Consider the following 12,540-nt stretch of genomic DNA (forward strand, 5'->3'; position numbering starts at 1 on the left):
CCTTGAGATTCGTATTTTGAGCTTCATGCCACCAGATGAGTGCAATCTTTCCCCCGATTATATCTGCGTAAGGTTTAGAATAAAATCATCCGTACATTTTAATGAAAGGAGAATGGGAGGGTCCTTTCTCAAGTTTTCAGTGGCCACGGAAACAAAAATATTTATTATAATCAAGAAGAACTAAGACAACTGGACACTTTCTGCCCACGGATGATCCTGTTTCCGTGTTAGGAAGCCCCATGACATGCATTTTCTCTGCTAACATTTGCAGCCTATAGAGATGTATGTGTGGTGTTTATTCTTATTAATCGTGCAGTGATTCACAAGCTTAAGCAGTGACATTGAGCTTCAGCTCAACCTTGCTGGAAACCACAGTGTTATTTATTTATTTTCTTTAATGTTAGGGAAAAGAATGTATTTTGTGCATTTCGTGATTAATTTATGACTTTAACAGAAAGATCTATATTCTAAGTGATAAGTATCGTACGAGGTGTCTCATGTGGCACCCCACAGAGTAGGAGAAGAAAGGGCTGTGTCCGCCGGAAGATGCTGCCCTGTGTGTGTTTGAAATTCCATTCTGCACAGTTAGAGCTGCTGCTGGAAGTTGGTGTTGGCTCCCAAGAGGGAATATTAGAATTTGACCAAGTGCTCCCTGCAAAACTCAGCATATATTCCTGGAAGCAATTTATATTGGAAACACTGTACCATGTCTTGGCTTTTTGTTTTGTTTTGTTTTTAAATTTTTTTTTTTAAAAGGAGGTTGCAATTTTAATTAATTAATTAATTATTTATTTATGGCTGTGTTGGGTCTTCGTTTCTGTGTGTGGGCTTTCTCTAGTTGTGGCAAGCGGGGGCCACTCTTCATTGCGGTGTGCGGGCCTCTCACTATCACGGCCTCTCCCATTGCGGAGCACAGGCTCCAGATGCACAGGCTCAGTAATTGTGGCTCACAGGCCCAGTTGCTCCGCAGCACGTGGGATCTTCCCAGACCAGGGCTCGAACCCGTGTCCCCTGCATTGGCAGGCAGATTCTCAACCACTGCGCCACCAGGGAAGCCCTGTTTTTTGTTTTCTTAAAGCCACATATTTAGCAGCCAAGGATAATGCATTTCAAGGTAGAAACATTTACCAGTGAGCCAGAAATCTGATCAAGAAGAATTCTGGGAAGGGTAAGCTGGGACGAAGTGAGAGAGTGGCATGGACATATATACACTACCAAACGTAAAATAGATAGCTAGTGGGAAGCAGCCGCATAGCACAGGGAGATCAGCTCGGTGCTTTGTGACCACCTAGAGGGGTGGGATAGGGAGGGTGGGAGGGAGACGCAAGAGGGAGGAGATATGGGGATGTATGTATACATATAGCTAATTCACTTTGTTATACAGCAGAAACTAACACAACATTGTAAAGCAATTACACTCCAATAAAGATGTTTAAAAAAAAGAGGAATTCTGATTCCTGAAAATTGCTCCTGCTCCTCCTTTTTTTTTTTTTTTTTTTTAAATGCTGAAACAAGAATAACGAGCCTGATTGATGTCCCTGGAGCCCGATTGATGTCCCTGCAGGATAATTTGGTCGCGGTGGCTGGTGGTGGGATCCGAATCTGACACCATAATTTACATATGGAAAGAAAGAGGAATGCCAGGAAGGGAGAGGTGATTTATAAACAGAATAATAGTTACTCAGATGCGCGGCTGTGTGCCTGATAGAGATGTTAACGACTCTATAATGTGGGTGTTTGAATGAGGACCTGAATGTGAAGAAATATTGAACAAGTCTTTCCTTTGGGAGAAGAATCCTACATTTGATGTCTTTAATCTCAGAATAAGAACAAATTTGGAGGAAATTTTGGTTTCCCGTATTATGCCTGTTCAGTTGAGTTATCATAAAAACTTTGTTCCATTTCTTATAATAGGAAAAGACTGTTGCATAATGCATGTGGAATTTGAATATTGCTTTGTGAGAAGCGTTCTGTTTCTTTTCAGAACGATCTTACCACTTTTTTATGGCAAGCAAACAATTTAACTCCTGTAAGTTCTTGCCTATAAAATGTTGGCATTGACATATACATGATATGATCTTTGTTGCTTTCTATGGTACATTCAATTTGTTCCCAAGTTGCTTTCAACTTGTTCTGGTCCAGTGAAACCAAAACATGTAGAAGATAAACTATATTTTTTCCCACTTTAACTACAGAGTAGCTTCAGTGTATGTGCACCTGTCTGTGTTTCGTATTTTAGGCCCTTGAGGTGGCCTGTGGCTGTGTTGTTAGCGCTGCTGGTTTTACTCTTTAGTTTCCTAAGTTTATTTTGTAATATGAAATATTTTAAAAAATTTAAGGCATTGTTTACATGTTGACAGGCCTTCGCTCAATCCTTTTCATAGTTTTGAAGGGAGAGAAAATCAGTAGAGATTAAGCAATATAAGCTGACTCTTGAAGTTGTGTAAATTAGTATTTCAAGGAAAATGGTACATTTCAGAAAGTGCAGTAAAAGTATTTTTTAAAAAGTGTCAGAAGGAGCCCCCAGTCTTATTCTCCAAGGAGGTGGTTGACAGAGAGATGGGATAAAATGGAATATGGTCTGGCTTGGCAAATCCCTGTTTTATCCTGTGAAATGATCAAGTTGAACCAGTTAGCATTTTAAAGAGAATTGCTATAGAATGCAGTGCTTTGAGATGGCAGAGAAGTGTTCCGAGTGTGTGTCCGCGCGTGCGTGCGCGCGCGTGTGTGTGTGTGTGTGTGTTTCCAGGGGGTGATAATCATGGTGAAGAGTAGAAGACTGTTTATTGTCATGCCTTTTTGCCACTACTGGATGGTAAACTCTTTGGGGACAGGATGAACATCTTTACGTGGAATCAGTACTCAAGGTTGTTGAATGAATGAACTGAGAGAAATTTTAAAAAGTGTTTTTTTTTCAGTTAGGTGGAAGGAAAAGATTTCTTAGAAATAAATTTCATCTAAACATTTGTTTAGATACCAGGCTTAGGTCTCATTTATTTTATGAACAATTGAAATCTTGTCGAGACAGCTGGAAAAACCGACAGCCATTCTCTTGCTAAGGGCCCTGTCTTGAAGCTGTATCTGCAGGTTCAGTTAGAAACCCATCTTTATCTCCCCACCTGTCATTTTCTCTTTACTCGTAGGTGCTGATTTTTAGCTGAGCATCCTCTGGAGGAAGGCTGTTGTCTCTTTTGTGTTAGGAAATGAGGCTGCTGGATATATATAAGTTAGGGGGACACCTTTTCTCAGGGCTGGGAAAATTTGTATTTTTACATAGTGTGTACATTGCAAATAAAGACTATTACTCTTTACTTCCTATATGCCTCCAAGTAATCAGGTATGCAGTGTTTTCCCAAATTAGTACTTTCCAAAAGACCATTAGATGAAACTAGCTTTGGTCAGTATTACTGAGTGATCTGTGACAAATCACTTAAATATGTAACTATGGTTGACATTCATGTGTCTGGTGTAGTTTGAAAAATTAGGTGAATTTTCAAAGTTTGTGACATGAAAGTATTTTGAGAGGAATATGTGCTTTGAAAGGGAAATGAACTATTTTTGATAATACTTGGTAATGTGATTTTTTGGACCTGCTCAAATGCTGATATAAAACCAGATGGTAATACATCTTGAATATTTCAGAGAGAGCTCTAGTTTAGCTTTAAAATTACTTCTGTTTATAATCGGTAGGCAGCATGGAAAATGGCAATCCTCTTATGAACAAACCTTAAAAAAAAATCTGTTTTAATAATGAGGCTAGAAAGAGAACAGAAGTTCTGTTTCAAAATTCAGGGTTTTGACATCATTGATGTCTTCGTTAGAATGATTTAGGAAAATGCATTCTAACTCTTTCTGAGCTTTGAATGAGTGCAAGTTAATTTTTAGGCACTCAATACATGTTCTGTGAGAAATGAAGATATATTTGAAACATCCTCAGGGGAAAACTTTTCCTAAGATACACAGTTCTACTTTTTTAAAAAAAGTACTCCAAACCAAGATCTTCTCAGAAAAAGCTCACTCAAAAATTTTGTGAATCAGTAGATTTAAGAACTAGAAAATTTTCTGAAAGGAGTGATTTTATATTTGGGAGTTTTAAAATAATATATCTGATTTTCATATAAACTGTTGACCCTTAAAAATGGTAGAATAAGTGTACTTATTCTTTTTATTTTCAATTTGTGAGTCCAAGAGTTGAGAGATAAGTGAAATGAAATTACAGATTCTTCTGTAAACTCAGCAAAATATGTCTGGGAACTTTTTTAGGTATTTCTCAAGTGACACATTTGTGAGGTGGGAAAGAAGACAGAAGATCCTCCAGTGGCTTTCTGGTGCCCTAAGAGTAATGTCTAAATAGTTACAGTGGGGGGGGACTTCCCTGGTGGTCCAGTGGTTAAGACTCTGCTTCCAGTGCAGGACAGTCGGGGAACTAAGATCCCGTATGACCCGCAGCGTGGCCAAAAAAAAATTTACAGTGGCCTAAAACGTGTGTCCTGATCTGACCCTTGCCCCACTTTCTCAGACACCCCAACTTTTCCTGAGGATGCGAGTGGGCATCCTTCAGCAAAGCTCATCTTCCCATGGATCTCCAGGTGGCTGAATCCTCAGAGGGGGCTCCCCAGCCACCAGGACTCATCCCTCAGAGTAGTTTTACCCATCACACAGTGTATTTTCTTCATCCCAGTTTTCCCCTTTGTGTCCCCAACGCCATTGGATGATGACGTCTGTGAGGCCCTCGCCTCTCCTGCCTGTGTCCTTAAGACTCAGCCTCTGAACTATTTCCCTGAACCAAAGACTTCAACACTCGGTTTCTATTCTCTTCATAGAATGATCCTTAGTGTTGTTTGCTGTTCTTTTTTATTCCTATTGATAAAAAAGTATGTGCACATTATAAAAATTCATGAGGCCAGAGGTACACGGTGCCAGTCTCTTTTCCATCCTAACCTCTCTCCCTGTTACTGCTCCTTCCGGACGATGTTTGTTGCCCATGTCTTGTATTTTCTTCTAGACATTCTCTGGGCACAGGAAGCCCAGATGTGGTGCCGTGCACGCTTCCCGTTGGTACTTAGGTTAGATATGGCGTCTTATTCTTGCTGGTCTTCCAAAGAGCCCAGCCTCTTCCCAAGCTGCTGTTTCCCTAGTGTAGTATGAACTCCATTCGAGGTGGAGAGTTTTCCGGAACAACTTCCCAACCACGGCCTGCCTGGGCTGCTGAGCCGGGTGACACGGTGGGGGCAGGATGTGGGCAGGAAGCTTGTGAGCCACATCCTGGGTGTGCTGAGTGGGATAACTTGCTACCCGGGAGCGTGCCGGGCGAATGATAACCGGGGATGCTGATTCTGAGAGGTGGAAACCGGGAGGGAGGAACAGGCTGAAACGCAGTTTGGGCGCCTCATCCTGACAACACGCCCTGCCTCTGGGTTCCTCCTTCATATCCTCGAGGTCCTGTCCTCACAGGTTGCTGCCTGGTCCCCTCCCCCATATGCTGGCTCAGTGATGCTTCACGGACGCGGAGTAGTGTTTTCGTCCCACCCCTTTGCTTACCTAGAGGCTCCTCCTGATCTTGGCCCCGCCTTCCTGGCTGTGCTCGGCTCCTCCCATCTCCCGGCCATGCCAGCCCACAAGCACCCCGTGTAGTTCCCCAAATGCTGCGTCCAGCCCTGCACTCTCATACCTGTGCACCTGCTCTGCCCTTGGCCTCAGATGCCCTTTGTTCCTGACCCCCCGCTTTGTTTTCTTGCTAAATTATACTTATCCCCCAAAACTAAGATGAAAGATCCCCTCTTCCAGGAAGCATTCCCTGACCCTCTGGGCTGTCTGAAATGCCCCTTTTGCCCATAGCCGCGTGGGCACCCAGCAGTCAGGAACGTGACACACAATCATTGTCGCTCTGTGCACTGATACAGCCTCCTCACAGGCAGGACGCCGTCTTCTCCAGTCTGCTTTTTCAGCCCCTAACACAGTTGGAGCTCAGATATTGGTTGGACTGGAGTAATTTTTGACATCTTCCTGCTGAGGCCACCGTGGCTGCAGCAGGTTGAGGATGTGCATTTGCAGGTAAAGAGCTCCGAAAAAGGCATGACAGCGTTTTCAAGTGAATGGAAACAAGGGGGAAAGCCGTCTTCAACTTTGTGGAAGGGGGAGGGGCATACAGGCCCCTTCTCTCCCCCTCCCCCTCATTCCACTCTCCCGCCCTCCCCTCTCCCTCTGCCTCCTCTTGGACCGAAGGATCCAGGGTTCTTTTGACCGGACTCGCTTGTGGCTGTTAGAAGTGTGCATCTTCCTGAGTCTCCGTGCTTACCATGAGCTGCTGTTTCCAGCCACGGTGGAGGAGGGGTCTTAGCAGCTGCTTGCTTGTTCTACCTTCCTTCTCCCTGCATTCTGCACATAGCCTTTAATTAAAAGTATGGCCAGGGTGCATTTGCATGGGGATGTCTTTGTCACACAGCAGTGGCAATGACTCAGGGGAGCTGGGCAGTGAGCCCTGGCTGGACTCATCTCATTAGGCTCGCAGGGTCCTTGCCCCTCCTTGCTTGTGCCTGGGCTCTGCTAGGAAATGGGCCAGAGCCCTGTGGGAAATTCCTGAGGGCTTTTCCTATTGCCTCTCAGTCTCTTTCTAGGCATATTTGTTAGCTGGTTGGACAAGAAGGGGTTTTCTGGTCTGCTTGTACTCCAGGGCTGTGATTTGGTCCTCTGGGATTTGCGTCTTGAAGATGAATGTCTGGCAAACTTCTTGACAAGCGGTTATTTCCTGGTGTCCCATCCTGAGGGCTGAAGATGATGCCAGAGTGTGGGAGAGAACCCTCCTTCCCCCAGTAAAGGGACCTGTTCCTCACTCTCTGCCAACTCTCCCATGCCTGTCAGCTCATCCTTCCTTCCAGCTGGTGGATGTGTTCATCCAGTCCTTAGCGAATTTCTGTTGCCTGCCTGCTCTGCTAGGTACGACAGAGAACATTAGGAAGTAGGACATGGACCTAGAGACTGTCATACAGAGTGAAGTAAGTCAGAAAGAGAAAAACAAATATCATATATTAACACATATATGTGGACTCTAGAAAAATGGTACAGATGAACCTGTTTGCAAGGCAGAAATAGAGACACAGATGTAGAGAACAATCGTATGGACACCAAGGGGGGAAGGCGGGGCGGGGGAGGAGGGGATGGTGGGATGGACTGGGAGATTGGGATTGACATGTATACACTAATATGTATAAAATAGATAACTAATAAGAACCTGCTGTATAAAAAAAATAAAATTAAATTAAAAAAAAAAGGAAGTGGGACAGTCTCTTGGTCCCCTTGAAGAGATCCAGCCTAATGGGAAGGGGAACTCCACAGATGTCAGAGCAAATAGTAGGGACTAGAGGACTTGTACCTTCAATGAAAGGATGGAGCAGAATAAACCCACTCACCAGCCTAGGAAGACAATAAGGAAGCTTATCTGACTCAGCTTAGCTTCTTGAGGGCTGGGGAGTGTTTCACTAGAACTTATAACCACGGGACTGACCTTGTGCAAGTTTGTGTTTGGAATTTTCATAGGTTGATTTCTTAAGAAATAGACCCTGAGACTCTGAGATTTACTGCAAGAGGTGTATTGGGAGTGGAGGCTGGGAGAGGCTCTAAGGAATAATATCTGAAAGGGAGCAAGGGAATCAAGATTGGGCAGAGGGAGAAGTTGAACTTGGATGCCGTTACCTCAGAGGCTTGTCCCACAGGGACTTAGAAGCTGGAACGGCCCTTCAGAATTGTCTAATTGAAGCAAGGTTGTCAGAGCAGTCATTGGTGTGAGCTGCCCCACGGAAAAGTGTAACCTTGGGAGAGGCAGCTTCCTTCAGTAGAGGTTGGTTCCAGGAGAGGGATGTAACTGTGAGCCGTCAGCAGCCCTCATTCCTGGTGGCTTGAGGAATGAATGCTCAGGTCCTGAGGGAGGAGCCAGGGGATATACCATGGCATCCGCTTTAGGAGTTTATCCTGCCCGAGTAGCCTAGGAACCCTCAAGCTGAGATATTAACAGAGACGTGGCTCTAGGTCAGAAATATCCCTGGAGTGCCTGAAAGAAGCAAGTGTAGAACCTCAGGTAAGTCCCAGCAGCATCCCATGGATGACGCTCCACCAAAGATGAGCTCATAATCTAACAATAGGAAGCTCCTGAGAAAGGATCCACCATGACTAAGTCAGACAGCATGTGATTAGAACTCCCAATTCCAGAGAAGAGAATTACCTGACAAAATCTTTAAAATGAGTATATTTAATGAGTATACAATCAAAAAGGAATCAAACACACGAAAGGAAGAGACACTGAAAAGTCCAAATGGAAAATAACCAAAGAAATATATATTTTTGTTGTTTTTATGGAAGCCATAACATGGATGTAGTTTTTTAAAATTTAAGAACTATAACAGTCCCCCACTCTCTCTCCTCTATTTCCTCCTTGTCCCCATCCTGGCAATCACTTTGCCTCTCTAGTTAGCTGATCCTTGCATTTACTTATATCTGTATAAATAACAGGCTTCTAATGCCAGCTCTTGAATTTTTGTCACTTAGGCATTATTTGTTGACTTCCCACCATGGAAGAAGATAATTTACTCTTTACCCTCCTGGTCTCACACAAACATGCTGACTTCTTGAATATCCATCCTTGCATAATAGTTATGGTTTGCATTATTATGACTACATAAATCTTGCTCACTGAGCTATATGGTGAAGAACGATTACTTCTTTCCTGCACCATTTTTTATTTTCTCTTGGTTTTAATATCTGTTTTGTTTAGTCCTATGTTTACTTTTCTCTGCATCTATTTCTTATTAAACTCTAATTCAGCATTTTTATTCCAACCTCAACTTCTCTGTAATATTTTCAGATGCACTGATAGTTCTGTCAGTTTCGTCTTGAAGAAATCTCTCTTGGAGCTGTTTGACATCCTCTAATCTGTTTGCCCTTTTTATTAGGTGCCCAGCTGCATCCTAGGATCACCCTTCACCAGGGATTTGGGCATTCCCTGTATTTTTCTCCTCTGCTGAGTTCCCCGTTTCCTGGATACCACGTTTTTCTCTTCTCTGATTGACACCCTTATCTTCTTTTAGCTGCTCTACCTAGGAAGGGGCGCAAGGGAAGGGAAGCTTTCAAGCCTGAAATGTCATTAATATATCCTGACACTTGACTGATGCCTTAATAGAAAATTCTCGGTAGGAAATAATGTTCCTTAAGAGTTTTGAAGTTCTTATTTCTAGAGTTACTATTTAAGTCCTAAACCTTTCTAAATCATAATCCTTTGTATGAGACTTGCTGCAGTAGGGTCTTTTTCATGAATGTATGCCCTTCCTTTCTATTTTTTTTTTATTTGCCATTTATCTTTTTCTGTCTTTTTACTCTACATTCGGGGAAATTTCCTTCACTTTATACTCCTACGTTTCTATTGAGCTTTTTGTTCCTACTGTCAAGTTTATTTTTAATTGTTTGAGTGTGCCTTTTAAATAATGATCCAAATCTTGTTTTGTTGATCTTTTCCATAGACCTTTTCTTATCTTTCTGAGCAAATATTAATGATAGTTAAAAAAAATCTTTTTCCGGTTCTTGTGTTGTCTTCCTCCAAGGTGCTTTTTTTTTTTCCTGCTTGCCTTGGGTTCATGGCTCATGTGAGGAATTCTGTGAGTGGTGATCCTTGATAGTCTGTTCATATTAAGAGTGGATGTTAAAAAAAAAAAAGAGTGGGTGTTTACGCCTATGTTCATAGCAGCATTATTTACAATAGCCAAGAAACAACCTAAATGTCCATCAACAGATGAATGGATAAAGAAGATGTGGCATATATACACAATGGAATACTACTCAGCCATAAAAAGAAGGAAATAATGCCATCTGCAGCAACATGGATAGACCTAGAGATTATCATAGTAAGTGAAGTAAGGCAAACAGAGAAAGACAAATACCGTATGATATCACTTATATGTGGGATCTAAAATATGACACAAAGGAACTTACATACGAAACAGAAACAGACTCACAGACATAGAGAACAGATTTGTGGTTGCCAAGGGGGAGGGAATGTGGGGGAGGGATGGATTGGGAGTTTGGGATTAGCAGATACAAACTATTATATAGAGAATGGGTAAACAACAAGGTCCTACTGTATAGTACAGGGAATTATATTCAATATCCTGTGATAAACCATAATGGAAAAAAAAAAGAGAGACAAGTAGAGTGGGTGTTTAAAAGCCGACTAGAATACACCATTGTAAAGCAATTATACTCCAATAAAGATGTTAAAAAAATAAAATAAAAAAAATAATAAAAGCTGACTAGAGTTCTGAACATGTAGATGGACTTCCCTGTGGGTTGGACTATTTATTTTGTTGGGTGGATTCCAGTTTAATACTTCCTGATCTCTCCTCTTGGACTTCCCAGGTTGCCCAGAGAAGGGCTTTCTGATCTGCCTGGAGGGTAGACACCTGACTGCCTGAGTTTTGCGAGCTAAATTGAGGAGGAAGATTGAGATCTCAGCATTCTATTTGGAATTCTTAACTGGGTCTGCCGGTTAAGAGCTCAGTTTGGTTTTCCCACCTTTAGCTGAGTCTGGTGTTCCTCCAACAAGAGACTGTTGCATCTTCTTCAGAGAATAAACCTCTAGTGTCTGATAGGAGTTGGGGAGGGAATCTGGAGGAGTGGTTTTTAAATAGACTTTGAACCAGTCATTCTGTTTTCAGTCTTCTCTTTGTTACCCTGTGCCACCAATTGTTGTTTTTTCTTCTTCAGTGCCCTGAGTGTAAATTGGGTTGCCTTTTTGCTTTCACACAGCTGTCTTAGGAATTTGCTTTCTGGAGTCTGTTAAATCAATTACTGCTTGCCCATATGTTTTCTAGCATCTAAAAATACTTTCTGCTGCCTCTTTCATTTTCTTTTTCTAATGGGGTTCTCTCTTTTTTTTTTAATATATCTCTACTTTTAGTTTAGTGAGTTTTTTAGAGGAAGCAAAAGTAAATGTGAGGAACCATCCTGTAATATTTCCCGGGAAGTGTCAAATACAGTAATTTATAGTGAAAAATATACTAAGGGAATCAGAAACCAATGAGAAACAGTGAACCAAAATATAGTCTGAGGAACTTACCCAGAATGTAGCACAAAGTGATTCTTCTCTTTCATATTTTCTAAGAGACATGGAAGTTAGGAAAATTTCTAAAATAAATGAATAAGGGTTACAAAAGTAGAAAAAGGAGGAAATAGAGAATAGTCAGTATTTTTAGAAGTGTCTGAGGCTGTTTTGGAATTGATGGAAGTAGTGGAGTACATACATTTCAAACCATTACAGGGGAAGAGAATTAAAAACTTATTTAGTAGGCAGCAGGAGAAGTGAAAAAAAATGACACAGAAAAAGCATAGAAATGGCAAAAAGTAGAAAGAAATCCAAACATTTGAGTAATTTAAAAAATATAAATCAATTAAATCCATTAGGTAAAAGTCAGATAGCTTGGATTTAAACAATCTACCTGTATACTGTTAGTAAGAGATAAACTTAAAACATAAGGTCACAGAATGGCTTAAGTATAGGGATAGAAAATATGTTTGGCAAATAGGAACAAAAGATTTTTGTTGCTATATTAATCAGAGAAAATAGAGGCTTGAAGACAAAATACATTATTAGGTATAAAGGGTGTTACTCTATAAACAAAGATTCAGTTCACCCAGAAGACAAAACACTTGTGAATTTGTTATACCAAACAAAGCTCCAAAGCCCCTACCAAAACTGATGGAATTACAGGTAGAGATTGATAAATCATAATCATAATGGTAGACTTTTTTGTACCTCTTTTTTTTTTTTTTTTTTTTTTTTTTGCGGTACGTGGGCCTCTCACTGTTGTGGCCTCTCCCGTTGTGGAGCACAGGCTCCGGATGCTCAGGCTCACCGGCCATGGCTCACGGGCCCAGCCGCTCCATGGCATGTGGGATCTTCCCAGACCGGGGCATGAACCCGTATCCCCTGCATTGGCAGGCGGACTCTCAACCACTGCGCCACCAGGGAAGCCCTTTTGTACCTCTTTTACTTGTTGACAGATGAAAAGACAAAAAACTAGTGAAGACATCGAATATTTGAATTATGGAATTAAGTGGTTTTCAAACATTTTTGACTGCTATCTGTAGTAAAAAATGCACATGTCACCTAGTATATCTGAACTTATGTTTTATATATACACTACATGACATCATATCTAAGCACATTTAATTATAATACGCAGCATGGTTTTTTTTGTGCTACTAGGAAAATTAAAAAATGTTGTCATTGAACTATATCATACTGACTATGTGTGAATGACTTCATGTCAGAGATTTTAAAATTAGAAAAAAAAAGTACACTTGAACATTGCTCTTTCATTTGAAAAAAGTGCTGGTCACAACCTAATAAATTGATTTTGTGTGCCACCAGTGAGTTGTAACTTTCAGTTTGAAGAGCACTGACCCAATGGGTCGATATAGAGCCATGCGTCCAACAGGTCTGTTTAACGTTATGGAACATTTTAAAATGTGACCACTTCCATAGTCACAAAGGAA

The 12,540-nt window shown here is 41.5% G+C and overlaps 1 protein-coding gene across 1 annotated transcript in view; it reads left to right on the plus strand.

The window, feature by feature from the left end:
- Window positions 1-12,540, plus strand: part of TMEM163 (transmembrane protein 163) — a gene marked incomplete at its 5' end in the record, with an annotated part of 256,482 nt that overhangs the window by 6,538 nt on the left and 237,404 nt on the right. The gene's annotated exons all lie outside the window — the stretch shown is intronic.

The sequence above is a fragment of the Mesoplodon bidens genome, assembly GCF_964165515.1.
Source record: "Mesoplodon bidens genome assembly, chromosome: 8".
Classification (NCBI taxonomy): domain Eukaryota; kingdom Metazoa; phylum Chordata; class Mammalia; order Artiodactyla; family Ziphiidae; genus Mesoplodon; species Mesoplodon bidens.